Here is a 15,593-nt window from a genome sequence, read left to right on the forward strand (position 1 = left end):
CTATATTATGACAACTTGACATTCAATTTTTGATCGAGATATAGTCAAGTCAAGTCAAGTCACATTTATTTATATAGCGCTTTTCACAATACAGATTGTATCAAAGCAGCTTCACACTGATAACATGAAAGTAGCACAACACAGATCAACAACATTGCTGAACACTAAATAACCCCAACTGAGCAAGCTCAAAGCAAACCAAAAGCCAAAAGCATATAGTTTTGAGTACTTTTACTTTTCTAAGTATGCTTGGCTTTTAGTTAGCAATTACACGTAAACTAAATAAGGTACTCAAAATTAAAATGTACACTTTAAAAGTAGACATTTATCTACTAAAAAGTTGTCCAAATTTAGTCCCAAGAAATACTGAAATGGTACACATATAAGCATACTATCAGTACACTCACTGCATTAAAGTATACCTGGAAAATATAATGATATAATGTGCTAAAAACACTCAAAGTGGCGGCGCAAGTATATTATATTATAATAACCTGAAGAGTCTCGGAAGTGAAAAGGACGCACATGTGTTTCCTCTGTGCTAGCTAGCCTTCCTCACATTATTATTTAATAAATCTTTTTTTTATTATCAAGAAATATCAAAACCTTCGAGCTGATCCAATCTGATTTATTTGTCTAGTGGCAGTGTCTTAACGGTTTTACAGGCTTACTGTAAATTTTCAAGTGTCGAGCGTAAGCATGCATAATAACGCCATAAAGTCGTAGCGTAGTGCCCTCTCCGTGCAGTAAGCTGTAATTCAACGCAAAGCAAAGCCATAGGCCAACACTTAATAAGACCCCACCGTTAATGTGAAATGACAGTAAAGGGGGAAGCGTCTCTCTGTGAGTTGCTAGAATGATGGAGGAGAGTCCTGAGAGAAAGAAATCCAAGCATGAATTTCAGTTTGAAAAATGTCTCTGTTGTCCTGAGCGGACAGGAATAGCCATCCCATATGTTTACACCCATTCAATGCTGCAAGATGTACTAGCAATGACTGTACCAAGAAAGGATAAAAAAAGTCTGCTTTCCTACTTATGAGCGCATGTGTTTGTTGTGACCGTATAAAGACAAACGATGCCATAGAGACTCTGGAAGCTGTGGCAGGGGATTTGAAGAGGAGGACAGGGTTTAAAACAAGCACGGCTTTTCTAGGGTGTTTTTGGAATGTCAAGTATGCCTTTTCTGCTCAGTTTTTGACTGTTCCTCTCTTGCAAATGTTGTTTTAGAAGTAGATGCCTGCTTTATTTAACTTAGTATAGAAAATATTACATAGCGCCAAGTTTATCAGCAGATTCTGCCCAAATGGCCTCCTTTGGCAATCCTTAAATATACTGAGAAGAATAAGGACTCCAAGGAAATGCATTATTTTGGTCACATGAACTATATGTGACTGTTTCCTGTAGCCTGAAGGCATAAATGACGCAACATGAGAGCCTGGTGATTTTACCTAGTGTGTGTTACCTAGTTTTACCTCAACTTTTCCTAAGACATTATGAACATCAGTCCTCACTAATCCGAAGTTTACAGAAGATGCTTAAGTTTAGATTTGAGTTGTGAATTTTAATAAGCCGAGTGCTTTTAGTAGAATTAGAGAGGCCAGATGGATTCAGATTGCCAAAAACGTATTAAGGCATTCTGCAGGGTTCGGTCTTAGGACCTCTTACATTTTTCAATTGATTATGCAGTCAGTCATAGGATCAATTTTGAGGATCAATTTTCTAAAAACCTTTATTAGTTATTTAATACTAATATTAGTTAATACATTTTATTTCAGTGGACATCACAACATTTTCTATAGTCAAATCAGAACAAAAGTGAACCACAAAAAAGTTTTGTAACGTGTGACCATTTAGTTAACTTGCATGTTTTTTTCAGCATTAAATTGGCTAATTCTACACTGTAAAAAATTAACCGTAAATTTTACGGTAAAAAACCGGCAGCTGTGGTTGCCAGAACTTTACCGTTAAAAATACGGTAGGAACGTTAATGGTTTTACAGACTTAACTTAAAATTTACAGTAATAAACCGTATTTTATTTTCTGATAAAATATTGATTTACCAACTTATTCATATCTGTTTTAGACCATTGTAATACACTGACAACCATCAATCATCACAGCAGTGATGAGAGTTACTTGAGCAATCACAGCTCATCATAAGTGATTACTTATTTAAGTAATACTTATATAAAGAAGCTGCACAGTGTCATTCACACAAACATTAAACACCATCATGGTAACACACATGAAATAAAAAAATGCAATAAACATTAATTTAACAACATTAAATGTAACATAAAACCCTAATGTACATAACTGATTAGAAAAAAAACAATAAAACTACGAGGAACTACATCAAATGTGAAGTGTCACACAGGGAATTGTGGGAATGTCAATTTACGGTTTTTCACTGTAAATTATACAACGATTTGTTCTTTTACACTTTCAAAAACTGTAAATTTAACGGTATTTTACTGTAAAATTAAATCACAGTTATTTACCGTATAAAGTACGGAAACTTTCTGTTAACCAATTAACAGTTTTGCACTGTAGCATTTTTACAGCCTTTTACTGTTAAAATCACGGATATTTTTTACAGTGTAACCATAATACAAAAACAGGTTTGTGTTTTGGATGTTTTATTCACATAAAGCAATAATTTTGTTGTTGTTGTCCAAGTTAGTGATCCCGGTTTATTGCCTTGAATGCGTGCAAAACTTCAGAAAGAAATAGCACCATTTAGTTGGGTTACTCATGAGAAAGGGAGAATATTGCAAAGACAGAGAGAAAGTGATTTATGATTTACCCAAGCTTCAGAAATGATGACTTCTCAACTGCTCTGCAGGGTAATCTTAAGGCAGGCTGCTGGAAATCTAGTAAGAGGCCACGCAGAAGGGGTGAACACATGAGGGATACTTCCTCTGGGAAAGAACAGTGGTGTTATAGGGTGAGGGCCCCTCCAGAGCTACATCTGAGGTCCGGGGCCCAAGGACCACCGCGGCAGTCCACCATAACACAACGAAAGAGAGACCCCCTGTTTTAAGCCCTGTTAAGAATTATGCCATAATTAATTACAAAAACGTTGACCAGGGAGCGTTTGTGTTGAGCATGCTTTGCTTATGTGTGCGTAGTAGAAGTAGAGTTAAAGTGTCCATTTTTCTTCCTTCCCTGCTCTTCTCCATGCTTTCTCTCTCTGGATTTCTCAGGGGGTCTTTGCTGGCCGGCGAGTTGCTCAGGAATGTTTGTCTCTCCTCACACCGGTCCCGGGAGGGACGTTGGTAGAGGTCAGCGTCCGCCCCCCCCCCCCAAACTTCCCCTGAGGCTATCAGTTAACTCAGTTAGCATGAGATAGACCAATCTACACCCCCATCCTCTCTCCTCACAACACCAACAGAACATCTCCTCTCAAAAACATTTGTCGATTAACACACTTAAACTCTGGACTCTCATAACCTCTGATTGATGAGGCCTGTACTGATAAGTCAATAATACTGTAGGTGTATTTGCTGGAATTCTTGCTTGATAAAAGTTAGAAGAGGATTTTCATTGTTTGAGAATATTCAGAACTTTTAGAGGAACAGATCGCCTAAAAATGAAAACGTTCACCATTCATGCCATTCTAAATCCTTTCCTACTTTTCTCTATATCATATTTGTTAAAAAGCTAATTCAACAATATATATATTTTCAAAACTTTCAAACTTTTTACTGGTAGAGTGGATAGATACGTAGAGTGGATAGATAACAATTAGTTCAGTGACGTTTGAATCTTTAGGGCATGCTTGGACCTAATCCCAAATGCTGATTGACAGGAACTGCATAATGCATTTCCATAATTTTTTGCATCATGTCATTCACTCTGATTTTTGTTAAGTGTCTCAGTTTGGGAAATGCATTCCTAAGTCAAACAATGACAGGAAACTGATTCTGCCGAGTGGTCTGTGAGTACAGGGCACTTTAGGGAATATTTTAAATGTCACCACCATCTTAGAAACCACTCAACGAACGAATGTGTGCACAGATATTTGAAACTCTTGTGCTGTTCTAACATACGGCAACGCAACAACACTGTTTTCAATGAGTAAAAAGCGCACTACAGGCATCCCTGAAAACTTGTGGAAAAAAGTTTGCCCACAATGATGCAGATCTCTCTTGACATAGTCAACTGGAAATGACCATGAATAGCCTATTTTAACTCTCAAGTCTAATTTTTGCTATCTCGCGCTTTCATCGCACAGCTATATAACATAGCTCCCCCTCATCTGTCTATCCCTGCTCCCTCCCCTCTCTTTTTGCCTTCCTGGCTAAAATTTACTCTTCCTGTCGTTCGCCTCCCCTCACAAAGGCTATTTATCAGCCGGAGAGCAGCTCGGACTCCGCCGCTAAGGCATTCCACCCAGCGACAAATCCACTTTATTGGAAATGCAGACAGGATCCAGTCAGAACTGGAGCCAAACCAAGTTTTTTTTTTCCCCTTACTCTGTGCAAGGTTTAAGGTCGTGCGTTATGGATGGCTGAGTTTCATCCGAGTGGAAATTACTTATGCCATATCAGGCAGCCTCACAGTTCAACCGACACAAGCTGGCAGAGTCCTCAACTTGACTCCCATTGGTGTGCTAATGACCTGGAACGACATGATTTTAATAAAATTCTAAACATCTTACTTGCTAGGATTAATAAACATTACTGCAATGCTAGAAATATCAAAAAATAAATGTTTCCAAAAAATCAACTGATCCACCGGAGGTTGTCATTGGAAAGATCACCAGTACTTGTTCACTTTTCCCAAATGCAGATACGTTTTTTTTTCAAGAATTCGATTTCTACAAGTGATTACGCCATTGTTGTCCTATTAGAAAATGTAATTCCTAAAAAATAGCCATTGTTACCAGTAGAAATCCAATTTCTGATATCAAGAACAAGCATTTTAACTAGTGAAAATGTAATTGTTGATATGCTATCAATAATTCATATCCTGGGAATGAATAAATTCAAAGCGGCTTGCCATAATCTGAAAGTTTGGCGCTTGGTTTAAGTGTTGTTCGTCATGATTGGCTAAATTTCTTCTGAGTGGAACTTACTCAGTTCAAGCTCTTTCACATGCTAGTCGATTCCTCAACGAGACCCCCACTAGCATACTCACTACATTCTTAAAAATAAAGGTTCTTTATGGGCATCGATAGTTCCAAGAAGAACCTTTAGCAACAATTCATTTCAACGGTCCACTTTAGAGATTCTACTAATTGTAAGTAACTTTAACTTATCAGAGTAATAGTAGACTCCCTGCTTAATATCTGCTAACTCTTTTTTCTGATAACACAGTCTCATCCCAAAAAGTCATATAACTGACGTTTTGGGACGTATTTTGACCATACGTCAATATCCGCCTTTTTAGGGCCCCCTTAAACGTCGGTAGATGGCGATCCCGGGCCGTCATACAACTGACGCTTTACCTTTAACGTCAGTTAGGTGACGGGTTAGGTTTAGGGTTAGGTTTAGGTATGGGGTAGAGTTAGGATCCCATAACCTCATCTACCGACGTTTAAGGGGGCCCTAAAAAGGCGAATATTGACGTATGGTCAAAAGACGTCCCAAAACGTCAGTTATATGACGTCTTGGGATGAGACTGGGTTGATTCTGATGCTCCTCAACATATATTCTACTGACTATAAGTAACTTTTCTACTACATGTCAACTTATTCTACTAATACTACTAATACTCTAATTTGTTGACAAGAACCGAATGCAATGATTGGACGAACATTTTTTTTTTGGTTTTGTTTCTGAGACGTCCACAGAAGATATATGTACATGTTTTATTATTTTAAACACTTCTGTTATTGATTGCTATCAGGATAGTTTCAACCAGAACAACAAAAAGTGTTTAAGAAAAATATTGTACTGCTCCATTAGAGGTTATCCCCTTGCTTTATCATGTAAGGAGAAGATGTTGAGGAATATGTTTTTTTCTCACAATGGCATGTGCAGTCAAAATTAGAAACACACAAATGCCAGCGGCCTTTAGGCGTACTTTCTTTTTCTGCGGCTCGATGGCCAAGAATGTTGCTAAGGTCTCTCAACTGATGTCTTGACCCTTAGCAGACCCCTATCTTTTCAGAGAGTCCGGGGTCTGCTTTCTGTTTGCGTCTTATGCCTTGAGTTAGGTGCTTTGCGTGGCCTCGCTGTGGTCGGTGACCTTTGGATCTCTCCCACACAACCGCTGCTTATGTCCTCCCCGTCCACCTCTCCATGTCCCCCAGTGGCCCCGCTCTGCCCCAGGCACTTTCTGAACTAGATCTCCCAGATCTGTGGGAGAAGAGGGAAATGAGGCTGGGATAAGGAAGATGCTTTTCCCAAGAATAGTTTCTCCGGTAGGGTGACAGCAAGAGGGAAGAGGCTTAAAAGAGGAAGTACTGGGATTACAAGAACTCCCCTGCAAATCGGAGAAGGACGCCTCGCCGTCACCCAGGCCTTCAAGAGGATATTAAAAAGCAACTCATAAACTGGAGGTGGGGAAGAAGTGCACTCTTCTAGATCTCTGAGATGAGGATGTCTGAATGATTCAGAGTTTCAGCTGGGAAAAGAATCTAATGGCAGATGTGACTCTGGGGACTGGAAGAGTTCTGGATTATTTCCGCATTGCGGTCTCGTATAGTCATGTTCAATAAATAGTATGCCCAAAGTGTGTCATCATGTACTCACCCTAACATCAATGGAACAAAAAAAAGAAGATTTTGAAGCACATTCATGCTGTTCTTTTCCATATCAATGAAAGCTTAACCTTCACTATATGAAACCACCATACATTAGTTCATATGAAACACAATAGCTTAGTTTCAGGATCAGACTTAACTTAAAAAGCTGTTTACTTAAAATCATTCCTAACGACAACGATATGTTTAAAACAGAGAGATTTTTTCTTTGAGTCTTCCACGTACAAACAACACCATTATCAAAAGGATCCCCGTTCAAGAGGTTTCGCGAAATGACTAAAAACGCTGTATTCTGCTGCCAAGCCACTAGATGGCGATGAAAGACTATAGACTGAACACGTAATACGCATCTGCATGACATCATCACCTTCAGAGGTTCGCGTTTTTGTTGTTTAAACGGAGATCGTTTTCAAAAACGTACACTTTGAACCAAAAGTTTGCGTTTTCATGCACCCAAAACTCCGTTATCGTTTAAACGAACGGCCAAACGCATAAAAAGTTTGCCAGTTCGCATTTGGTTACGAGACATAAAGAACGATTGCTGTTTTTTGATGTTGATATCATGCTTCTTGATGTGTCAAGTTTTAGTGTGTATTCCACCGAAGAATGAAAGTTAAATGTTTCGCATGACACAAGAATGAGTAAGTGACTGTATTTTCATTTGAATTTCAAACTATTCAAACACAGCTATTTTCAATTTTCCTTAAAAATATGATCCACACAGAGCACCATTATGTCTTATTTGCCATTGCCATGACAGCGTATAATGTTCACGGTACGGTCCCCTTCCTCGCCTAACCTGCCGTCACACTTCCATTTCACAAGAGTCATTTATTGCCAGTCTCCCAAATGTAACCGATGCTTACAGAAGGATATTACTCACACACCACAATCCTGCCAAGTCCTGTTCCATGGACCATTAAGGTGTTTAAAGACAGGCATTCATATTTGTGCTATTTTCCCTCCTTGGAGTCTTTCCTTTTTTTTCAGTGTACATATTTCCTAACAAAAAAAGAGAATATCCAAAAAACACCATTATGATCAGTTCATAGAAAAGTCACAGCATGCAGTTTACTCTGCAATGTAGGGAAAAGAAACGCTCTAGGGAAATAAGGAGGTTTTTGGTTTTTGAGTAATGAATGAAAGAATAATGAGTAATCCAGAAGAAAGTTAAAGGATCTCTGAAAATGTGATAGATGTCTTTGCTTACACGATATTACATCAGTCTTTGGGTGTGAATGCCTCACCAGAAAACAAGGACAAACGTTTGCCTTCAGTGCTGCGGAAAAATAGCTCGGTCTAAACTTGATCTGCATTAACATTTACCACATATATCAGGATTAGGGATGGGAAACGTAAGGAATTTATTGGATGTGTCGCGCTCTAATCAGGGCACAATGCCAGATTTAGACGAATCGAAAATGAACTTTCGAGTTTTGGCAGTGCCTGTTGACTTTATCATTCAGTGAAAACCTCCAACCGCTGTGTGTTTTATCGATGTTCATCGCGTAACGCAGCAGTTTTGTGTTGACTGGTGTCCAGATCTGATTGTGTTCAGGGAAAGGTCTGTGTAAGCAACAGGAAGCCAGAGCTCAGGTAATCTAGCTGGAAGCCATGGCCATGCCAGCACAAGCGCCCTGCTTTTCATTCACGTCAAGGCTCTCGTCAGACGTAAGCTACACACACATACAACAAAGGCCATGTGTGCAAGCATACCAATGAGTCCCATCCACATCTTCCTTTTTTACGTTCATAGATAAAGTATCTACTTGCCGACCAAATACCATTTTATAAGGTTCTTGCTGGGGAGTAATAAAGTAGACACAAACGGGAACAATGCAACAAGAGTGAATCACAAGATCCTTTGCTCTTGGGAGAGGACGAATGTAAGAGTTCATAATATTGCAATCTTGGAGTATCTTTAATGTTCAAATATCTTTTGAAACTCCCAATGAGACCCATTGAAGATGGCCATTGCCTTGTTTTCAGGAATGATATCTGAGAAGTAGATTGGATAAAAAGATTCTCCATTTAAAGAGGGCCCATTATGTTTTTAGGTGTTCAGCTTTCTTTAGTGTGTAATGTTTCAGTTTGAGCATCAAAAAGCTCTGCAAAGTTACAAAGTCAAAAAGTCCCCTCAGCGTGAGTTGTCCGCTATAGACCTTATGCACCAGAGAAACGTGGGCGCCGTCATCTTTAGAATATTGTCTTTGAACTTCCCGGTCTGTATATTTCTATGGCATTGCTGTTGAGGGGTAATTAGCTGGTGAAGTGGATTTACTTATTGTAGAGTTAACAAAAGTTATCATGAGAATTGTAATGTTTCCCAGATAGCAAACTGACTTTGAATCAACGTGGAAACATGACATCGAAACAACGTTGATCTGACATTGTTTTGCTCATCGAATTTACGTTGAACCAACGTCAGGCGCGTCATTCTTTTAAAACTAACGGAAAATCAACTTGAAATCAACGTTGTTTCAACATTATGAAAGCAAACCAATTTTCGATTTTCATTCAGCTTTGAAGAATGCCGCGTCTGTCGTTGGTTCAACGTTAATTCGATGAGCGAAATCAACGTTGTTTCGATGTCATGAGAGACGTCGTTTCCACGTTGAATTGGTCTTGAGTTTCTTCCGGGGAAAAAACACGTCACAGTATTTCTCATTTAAATAATTAATACGCAGAATAAAGGGGCGGAGCCTGTTGAGTTAGTAGTAGTGTGTTGAAACTGGTGGTTATGATAAGGGGCGAGACATTTCCAAAACACACTCGAAGCGCTCGACCAATCGCAACATACTGATCACGCCAACCAATCAGAACACAGTGTGCTTTTAAGAAGGAGGGTCTTCATAGAGACAGGAACTAAACAGTGGTGTGTGTCCCATACAAAAACATAACTCACTGCATAACTACCATGGTATAATGTAATATATAATGTATCTACATTATAATGTATCATTGTAGAAACAAACTAGCTAGTCACTACTGTTCACTGAAAACGCTCACACCTCATTTGAACCAGGGCCGTAAACACCATAGACATTCACACAGGCGGTTCATTCAGTCAACTTTCTCCAACACGTAAGTTTCTGACATGCTGCTTTAATGAACTGAGGACAACGTAGCTGTTTTTGTACCCAAATATCAATGACAAGTCTGTTATCATTTTCTCACCCTAACGTTGGTCCAAACGCTGTATGACTTCTTTTCTTCTGTGGAATGAAAACCTCACATTGTTGTTTTACTTAACTTGATGCACACCTTTATGCACATGCTCACTCCTTAAAAACACAGATTCTGCGTTGATTGTTGACATGCTAAAAGATATAGATTAAAATGTATATATATATATAAGTCTTTCCCCGCCATTGATGAAAATAGGGGGCGATATTACGCAACTTCGTAAAGACTACTGAATCTCCTGATCAAAACACAGAAATGCAGAAACAAGCAATAAAATCATCGCTTATGTACGTTGTAGTCTTGGAAAACAAGATGTTCTCAGCTTTTTTTTTTTTTTCAAAATATTACTTTGTTGTTAATGAAACACCGACATTGTATTGAATAAAATGCTAAAAAGTTTCACAGTGACAGATGTGAGACTTGTTGTGAAACGTCACTCAGCGTTCTTGTTGCGCATTACCCAGGAGACGTAACTATGCCACAGATCTGGTAGTTGGTTCAGTAATGGATTTCTCTTTTGCTTGAGGCTTTTTGGCAAAGGGCCCCCAGGGGCCTGTGTAATATTGGTTGTACAGGGAGCAGGGAAGGTTAGCTCGGGTTTCTCCAGGCCCCAGTGATCTGCTGAGGTCACGGGGTCAAATGCAAAAGTGACAATGTGGATAATTGCCTGCTGAAGATAATGGCCTGTTGATTGAGATCAATTGCTTTCTATGGACTGAGAAGGAAAAACAGTGGACTGAACTCTACCCTCTCAAGATGTCCAACAATAAGACAATGGATGTCTGGCCTGTGGACAAAGTGCACCATATATAAACACAGAGAGAAATAAGGGATATAATGAGAGAGACGGACCTGCGTTCAAGAAACGTGTCAACGGCGCTGCTACTTTTTGAATATGTTGTATGCAAGCTTAATTCGTAGCATGTGTGGCCCTGACCCAGATGTCTTGATAGACATAAATAGAGTTTTTCAAGCATTGTTCTCTCTATTCCTGCTGTATAGAGTATGATATGGACTGTGCAGAGAATGTAAATTTGGATGGATGACCTAACGGACACGATTACTACACCATAAAGCACATGACTCACAATATGTATCACACGAAGCTATGCTATTAACTCAACCTGACATTAACAGTACTTTCATATTTCTTTTTTGACTAATTTCACTGGTTTAAAAATGTTAGAGTAATATAATAAAAAACAACCAATTTTGAAATAATGGCAATTGTTTCACTTAGTAGGCATTTGTTTGTAGTTCCGATAATAAAATTGATATACATTTATCAATGTTACACTTTATTTAAAGGTGTCTATGTTATACTGTAATTATGCATTGAATTACTGTGTAAAAAATATTAACTGCATGCACTTTCTATAGGGTTAGGGTGGGATGGGATTAGGGTTTGGTTGAGGGTTAGTTGCATGTAATTAAGAATCATTTATAGTTATTACTACAGTTACTACATGCATCAAGGACACTGTAAAATAAAGTGTTACCTAATATGTTACTGATATTTTTAATATATTAGTCTGATAATCATATGAAGAGTTCAGATGCAAAAGCCTCTAAGTGCCATTTGAAATTTTCTTCTAAAATGATCATTTTTATCAAGCTTGTATATTTTAAGTTCAGTAATTTCACTTAAATGGCAATGAAGAAGATTACCTATTAATTGTCATTTAAGTGAAATTACTGAACTTAAAATATACAAGCTTGATAAAAATGATCATTTTAGAAGAAAATTTCAAATGGCATTTAGAGGCTTTTGCATCTGAACTCTTCATATAATCATTCACCAATTTCCAATAAATATTTTTTGAATTCTTAAAGATACAGTTTGTAATTTATTATAGCTAGTACAAACAAATATCTGTTATTTTGCTCGGACAGCATTTCAGTTGCATTGACTATGTTATTGCCTAACTTCAGTGACATTTCTTGAAGTTTTGAGTGTGTTCACTCTGCTGATTCTCTTGACACTCTCAATCAAACTTTCAGATGGGAAACGTGTGGCTGACATGCAATCGCACAATGAGCTCTTTCTTCCACAGCTACTTTACATGAACGTTCCTCGGGAGCCACACATTTCACACACACACTACAGGTTCAAGTGGGAAACCAGAAACCACAGCTGAGGAATATTATGATTCACACACTAAAACACTCATGTATTATTACTTTATGACAATCAGAAAAGCAGATAACGCCACTGTTGACATGCACCTAAACACCTTTGTGCAAGAAGCACATCTGCTACTGTGATGCAAGGCAACATGACCGGCGAATATAGACTAACAGAAAGCAATTTAGAGATCATATTTCATGATAACAGAAATAAAATGGAAGATTTTGCATTAATGGGAAGGCTTGTACAATTGTAAAGCAGCTTTCACATTTTTGGAGTTTGAGAGTGTCATTTATAGTCTCACAAACTACTAACTCAACCAGGCCCCGCCCCTTTATTCTGCTATGAATTATTTAAATGAGGAATACTGTGACATGTTCGTTCGTTTACACGTCAACTAACTCTCATTAGAGTATTAGTAGACTCTCTGCTTAAAGTAGTTCAACTCCTACGCTATCTCACAACCAATTCGTACGAGTGATTCAAAAGTGGCTAATTCGTACAAATTCATACGACCTCACTCGTACGAATTTGTATGATTTGTCTAAACCCACGTGATGGTTATGTTTAGGGGCGGGGTCAGGGGTAGGTCATTCGTATGAATTCATACGAATTGGCTAATTCGTAAAATTTGTACGATTTAGCAAAATCGTACTAATTCGTACGAGTGAGGTCGTACGAATTGTTACGAATTAGCCACCTCGTAAAATTCGTACGAATTCCCGTGAGATCGGGTTGTCAACTCTCACAAATGAGTTTCAGAGCAGCTTCAAAGTGCTTTAAACGACACCAGACGATGTTCAATCGTTTGTTCAATTTGATGAACGAATTCGAACAGGAGAGTCACGAACGCACATCACAGAATAGAGCAAGGCGAGCATTTGTGCTTATAAAACGTAAACTTTTTTATTTATATTTGAAATGAGCGAACGTTTCGCTAGATAAGACCCTAATTCATCGTCTGGTGTCGCTTAAAGCCCATTGAAGCTGCACTGAAACTCTCATTTGGACCTTGAACCGTTTGGTTCCCATTGAAGTCAATTATATGGAGAAAATCCTGGAATGTTTTCATCAAAAACTTTAATTTCTTTTCAACTGAAGTAAGAAAGACATGGACATCTTGGATGACACGGGGGTGAGTAAATTATCAGCAATTGTTTTTTTAGAAGTGAACTACTCCTTTAATATCTGCTAACTCTTTACTCTGACGCACCTCAACAGATATACAACTGACTTTAAGTAACTTTGCAACTACATGTCAACTTATTTTAACCCTTAACAGTGTACCAATACTCTACTAACACTCTAGGTGCGGCGTTACTTTTAGTCAACAGAATGTGTTAAAGGGACCATCAAAATAAAGTGAAACATAACGCTACAATGGAGTCGTTTCTGGGAGTTCAGAAACACAGACACTGATATAGAGAATAACTCCCGCTGGAGGGACTTGGTAACTTTGCAGAGCTTTTACATGCCCAAACAGTAACATTACACTCTAAATAAAGATGAACAGGTAAAAAAGCAGAATAGGTCTGCTTAAACAAAATAAACATATATATGTTGCATATAAATCAAATGACGTACATATGTGTACATATACTTTTTTTCGGAGAGCTTCCTTTCTTTGTCTGCGCTCTGATCTGGAGGTAAGGTTTGGGTTTGGCTCGGGACAGTCTGTCACTTGTCATCATCAGCGCTCTGCAGGCGGTCAGAAGATAACTGCTTCAAACAAGCACTTGATTACGACTAATGCAGACACAGCGGGGAGCAACTCAGCCATGACTGTAAGTGTGTGTGAGGAGGGGCCCTTCGCAAGCTTTGAAGCAAACAAGATGGATATCTACGCTGTTTACCTTTTAATTTGGTGCCCAATTGTACGAAGATTGGCTACAAATTGAAAAATGAAGATCAGGTGCAGAAGTGTGTGTGTGTGTGTCCGCTTTGAATTTCCATCCACCTATTTTGCTGGTTGAAACAGGCGCTGCGCACACAAACACTGAACCTACCGGTAACCTCAGTGCTTTCAACACTCTCGCCACACACTTCAGGCCATTACTAGATCCACTACAGAGCCACGGTCCCCATAAAATACATTTTGCTCATTTTGGTCACATATGTAAGTGTTATAAGCGTGTTTACTGAGCACTACCGGAGCTGTGCTACTGCCCCACAAGACACACAGGACACACATCTTGATGTCATTAAGAAGTCAGGGTTATTAAAGCCAGAAATGGACTGTAAGAAACCAAACCTAAATCATTTGTTGGACCCATCACACTGTCAGAGAGAGTCAACAGTGAAAAACAACGGGACCTATTTACATTCTTAATGAATCAGTTATCTAGTCTTATTGTGCACAATTCATCAGAGAATGTTATTGTGAAGAAAAAAAGTTTATTTTAATGCATTGGTAAACACTTTGGGCCCTTTCATACACCCGGTGCAATGCAGCTCCAGGCGCGACTCAAGTGTTGTTTGCTAGTTTCAGCCCGACGCAGTTATCATTTTCACGTCCTGCGCCACGTTGTTTAAATAACAAATGCATTTGAGGCCATTTTTGCACCCATGGGCAGCTGGTCTGTGAACGAGGTGTGTGTTCAGGTGCATTGTTGGTGCGTTGCTATTCAGAGGAACAGAAATAGATTGAGCCATTGAAAAACTGAAACCTGGTCCAAAGTCAAAGTCAATTTTTCCTTTCGTTAAACTAGCAAAAGTGGATTGGGACACGCCCTAAGTGCACTTTAGACCCACAATTTCAATAGTCTACTTAAGACTTTCTACTAACTATAAGTTCTGTCAGGACACTTCGTGATACAGACTATAGGGCATGTTCCCTCATTTCACAGGTGCACACACATAGCCAACCCGATCTCACGGGAATTCATACGAATTTTACGAGGTGGCTAATTCGTAACAATTTGTACGACCTCACTCGTTCGAATTAGTACGATTTAGCTAAATCGTACATATTTTACGAATTAGCCAATTCATATGAATTCGTACGAATGACCTACCCCTGACCCCGCCCCTAAACATAACCGTCACGTGGGTTTAGACAAATCGTACAAATCTGTATGAGTGAGGTCGTATGAATTAGTACGAATTAGCCACTTTTGAATCACTCGTACGAATTCGTACGAATTGGTCGTGAGATAGGGTAGACATAGCATACATTTATAATGATTTTTGGGATGCTGGAAAGACCTAGAAGGGTTGGGTGCAATATATGCATGATTATTGTGTGTAATGTGAGACTAAATGTTGTGTAAATGTTATGTTAGACTTACCTAGAGCTTGGTATGTTCCGTAGGCGGGGCCATGACGTTAAGATGGCCACCATAACATTCAGTAGGCGGGTTGGCGAGTGTGGCGTGAGCATGGTCGAGTACCGCCACTTTAGTCTGTCTGGTACAACAATAGACTGTTGGCGCGAAAGCATTTTGTTTATTTTTGGTTTGTATCACTACGTTTTCTGCACCGTGGGATTGTTGTTGTAAAATAAAGTTTGCATTGAACAGATTCCTGCTTGTTCCCGTCACCTCATTGCCTCTAACCGTAAGGGTCATC

Source organism: Pimephales promelas, chromosome 5, assembly GCF_988280905.1.
Source record: "Pimephales promelas chromosome 5, fPimPro1.hap1.1, whole genome shotgun sequence".
Classification (NCBI taxonomy): Eukaryota; Metazoa; Chordata; class Actinopteri; order Cypriniformes; family Leuciscidae; genus Pimephales; species Pimephales promelas.